The sequence below is a fragment of the Ovis aries genome, chromosome 15, assembly GCF_016772045.2.
Source record: "Ovis aries strain OAR_USU_Benz2616 breed Rambouillet chromosome 15, ARS-UI_Ramb_v3.0, whole genome shotgun sequence".
NCBI lineage: Eukaryota > Metazoa > Chordata > Mammalia > Artiodactyla > Bovidae > Ovis > Ovis aries.
Window position 1 is genome coordinate 26,628,471 of NC_056068.1, and position 4,184 is coordinate 26,632,654.

The window sequence follows — 4,184 nt, forward strand, 5'->3', positions numbered from 1 at the left end:
CTCCCAGGCCTGGCTGATTTCTCCTGCCCCAAGGAGCCACAGCACCCTGGGCTTCATCAAATCAGCTTTCAAAATCCATTGCTGTGGGGAGGGAGGAACTTGGCCCATACAAGTCCCCATTGTTTCTGAAACAGAAGCAGAGACCAGGAGAGAAGGGCTAGGGGTGGGTCTTGAACCAGCCCAAACAAGGGGGAGGGGGAGCCCCAGCCAGGTGAGGGAGACAGGGCTTATTTCTGGGCTTTTGGGCTGAAGGACAGACAGAACGCGGCAGGGAATGAAGGGTGTGAGTCATCGGAGCAGTGGGGCTTGGGCCTGGCCGGCGGCAGGGCATTCTGGAAGCCATTCAGGAATCCCACGAGCACGCCAGGTCCTGGGGAGAACCCACCATTCCCTGGAAAAAGCCGTTCCAGGTGAGGCTGGGCCCTCCCTCATCTTCCGATGGGCAGGGGGGACCCATGCCCTCTCTTCAGGAAGCCGGGGCTGGGACTTCTGCGGCCTCACTCCTGCTGCAGGGCCGGCTCCTTCTCCACCTGTCTTCTCGTCTCTTCTCGGTCTGCAGCTGACCCAGGCTTGGATCCTTTCCTGTTCCCCCTCCTGGTAAAGAGAGGGCCCAGGTTCCGTGTGGCCTGACCCCTGGCTCCCAGGGTCCCTCAGGGAGAGCCCAGTGCTCTGGAGGGACGGAGCCCTGCACCCCACATCCCCCAAACCCCCACACCGGCTGCTCAGAGGGGCCGGCAGTGGTGGAGGACCACTCAGGCTGCGCTGCCCAGAGCAGGAATGGCCTAAGAGGTGGGTTACCTTTCTCTCCTGGACCACGTTTTTGGGAGGCCTGGGAAGATAAGAGGTCCATTTCTGTCCCACCTACATATCCTTACACACACACACACACACACACACACACACACACACACACACACACTCACTCACTCACTCACTCACTCACTCACTCACTCAAAGGGTGGCAACTCAGCCCTCCTTACTCTAGGGGGCGCTCTCCAGTCAGATGCCTGACAGCCGCCTGGAGGCACTTCCAGAAGACCAAGGTTCTCTCGGAGCCAGAATCTCAGCAGGAGTTCAAGGCCAAGGAGAGAGGCCTCAGCCCTGCTTCTGAAGCCACCCACAAAGGCCTCGACACTGCGGGCCGCAGGCGGATCTGGCATCCTCAGACACCCCTCACCATTGCCAGGCAAATGCTCCAGCCAAGGCACGTGTGTAGAGCAAGCCTGCCACCTGGTGGTGAGGCTACTCAACTACAGACCGGGGCTCTGGAGGGGGTTCAGTGGGCGTGGGGCCCCCGGACTGGGGCTGATCCCTGAGGCAGTGCTGTCATGTGGGGGCTGCATGGAGCCCTTCCCAGAACTCTTCCAAAGGAGCTCATGGGGGCAGAGAGCAGAAAGCAGGGGTGGGGTTGGGGGCGTGGAGTTCAAGAGCTAAGACAGAGGACCCAAGGGCCAGGCCTGAATGGACTCAGAAGAGAAGAGATTTCATGTGTCTCTGCCCTGAGGAAGCAGCAGCCTGGGGCACTGGGAAGCTCGAAAATCCAGGTTTCTCTCCTGAGTTCACCACCAACACCCAGCTCTCAGGTAGATGGTAGGCCTTTGTGTGGGGACCCAGTAAGACACAGGCCTGCTCTTTAGGAGCTGGTGGGCTTGAAGTAGTTCACACCGCAAGCCAGGAGCTGACAGTTTGGAGATGAGCTACAATTAGGACAGGAAGGACCTTGGCGGTCAGCAGACCCAACAGAGGCTGCAGGACAGGTTTTGTGAGCCCCTGCCCTCATATGCAAAAATGTCCATAATAAAATTGCATTTTATGACTTTGGTATAAAGATAAATATATTTATACTACACAGGTGGTTCAGCAGTAAAGAATCTGCCTGTGAGGCGGGAGCCACAAGAGACCTGAGTATGGTCCCTGGGTCAGGAAGATCTCCTGGAGGAGGGCATGGCCACCCACTCCAGTATTCCTGCCTGGAGAATCCTATAGACAGATGAGTATGGCGAGCTCCAGCCCATGGGGTCGAAAAGAGTCAGAGTCAGACACGACTGAAGTGACTTAGCACACATGCACACACACCCTGTAACATTTCTACAGCCTAAATTTGGGGGGTTTTTTCCTTCTGACTTCAGAAGGAATTAAAACCTTTCCAGATGCCTAATGGAGACATGAACCCTGTGTCCAACCTCTTCATCTTGCTGATGAGACGGAAGCCCAGAGGAGGACAAGGCCTGTCCGCCATCACACAGCAGGCGCTGGCTGGGCTGGGGGGCCACAAGGAAGTCCTGTCAGCCAGACTAGGGTTCCCTTCATTATCCATTTAACCTCTTTCAGGAGACAGAAGAATCCCTGCTACCTACCCTGCAAGCCAAGGAAGAGCCCCCCTGCCCAGCCGCTCCAGGCCCCTTTGATTACCCACCACGTGGGGAGAGCCTGGTTGGCTTCCGCCCGCTCCTCCCCGCCCTCCCAGCAGCAGCCTTCCCTCCCCCAGTCCTGGCCAGGCAGCCAAGTCACCACCACCACCACAGCGCTTTGGCCTGCTGTCTTATTAATTCCTAATTTCCAATTTGCAAGAAGAGAGAGCCTTAAACCTCCATCTCACCAGCCCAGCAATCACACAGATGTACCAAGTATCTCTGGACAGCCTTTAATTTATCTCCCAGCGCACGCGGGCACTGCTGAGAGACTTGATGGCACCAGCTTAAACATAATAAATTACTCAAGTACCAGAGATTAGTTAATAAAGCTCCAGGCTCCCTCCAAGCCCCTGCTGACTTGGTCGATGACACCAAAGGTTCCTTTGATGCTGCCCAGTGAGGGAGAGGGGGCCTATGATAGGTGTCCCCTGCTCTGAGCCAGCTGTCCAGTCCTCTTCAGGACCCTTGTTGCCAGGCAGAAGTGGTGACGTGGCAGAGAGGCAGGGGCCCCAAGAAATGCCAGGGCAGACTCAGGCAGTTCCCACTCCAGGCCTCAGTATATCAATGGGGTCATTATCAAATGGTGGCCAGTCTGACCCTTGCTTGGTTTGGGCACAGCTTGAAAGACCAGGGGTCAAAGGATGCCCAAGAATGAAGCAAGATGTCAGCTACCTTTGGAGCCAAGTGAAGGGAATGGAATGTTTTTCTTGAAGACATAAAGGGACAGAGATAGTCTTGAAGCCTTTGAAGGTCCATCCCTGGCCCTCACTCCAGGTGCCTGCCAGGCGTGTCTTCACTGGGCCTCGCATCCACGCCATCTACCGTCTTCTCATCCCCAACTACACAGCAGTCCTCCAACAGTCCTGCCTCGTCCATTTGGACATAGTCCACCCCCTCTCTCCACCAGCATCATCTTTACATAGCCCAGCTCTAGCCACATCACTCCTCTGACTACAATGTGGGATGCTCTTCCATCGCTTACCTAATAAAACTGGCTCCATACCTTGGAATGCACTGTCTTCCCCTGTGGGTGACTGGGAAAATGCTTGAGGGAGAGGGTGCAGCTCACCTTCTGGGTGAGATTCTCATTTATCAGATGGTTCCGCAAATTCCTGCAAGAGACAAAGAAATGGGCAAAAACACTCAAAATTAGTTCCCAGACCAAGATACTGGGAAAAGGGCTTCCAGAGAGGGTTGAGCGGTAGGAAAAGGCTATCTGTAAAGTGCTAAGCATTGCCAGAATCCTGAGCTATCCTAGAAAACCCCTCTTCCTTAAGAATCTCTCCCATTAGCCTCAGCTCAGGCATCCCAAGCCCCAAATGATATCGAGAAAGATAAGCCAAATAACTACATCTTCTTCATTTCTCCTGATACCAAAGCCAGAGCTCCTGGCTCCCAGGCCCCACCTACCCCAAGCTCCCACTAGAGTCCCCCTTGGTTCCAAGTCAGACCCAAGAGCAGGGAGTGGGACTTCTTCCCCAGTCTCCTGGCACTGAGGTGCTCTTGAAGCTATATATTTAAAAAAAAAAAAATTATGATCCATAGTCATCTTTGTTCCCAGGCACTAGTATTACTCATTGTTATCAGCAATAAAAACCTCTTCAGTATCTCTAATTCTTTCCTCCCATAATGCTCAAAATACTGCCTACACATGCTCTTGTTTATGCAGAGACGGCCTCCCTCACACAAGAGGTGGTGGCTGAATATGGGGCAAATTGAATCACATTATAAATTTGCAAGGGAATCCTAATATGAATCCTTTAATAGACA

At 54.1% G+C, this 4,184-nt stretch overlaps 1 non-coding gene across 1 annotated transcript; it reads right to left on the reverse strand.

The window, feature by feature from the left end:
• Positions 1 to 606: 606 nt before the first annotated feature.
• LOC114118631 (Z6 small nucleolar RNA) lies at positions 607 to 693 on the reverse strand. Its single transcript, XR_003591866.1, has one exon. It is a non-coding gene; the product is annotated as a Z6 small nucleolar RNA (small nucleolar RNA).
• Between the last annotated feature and the right edge of the window lie 3,491 nt (positions 694 to 4,184).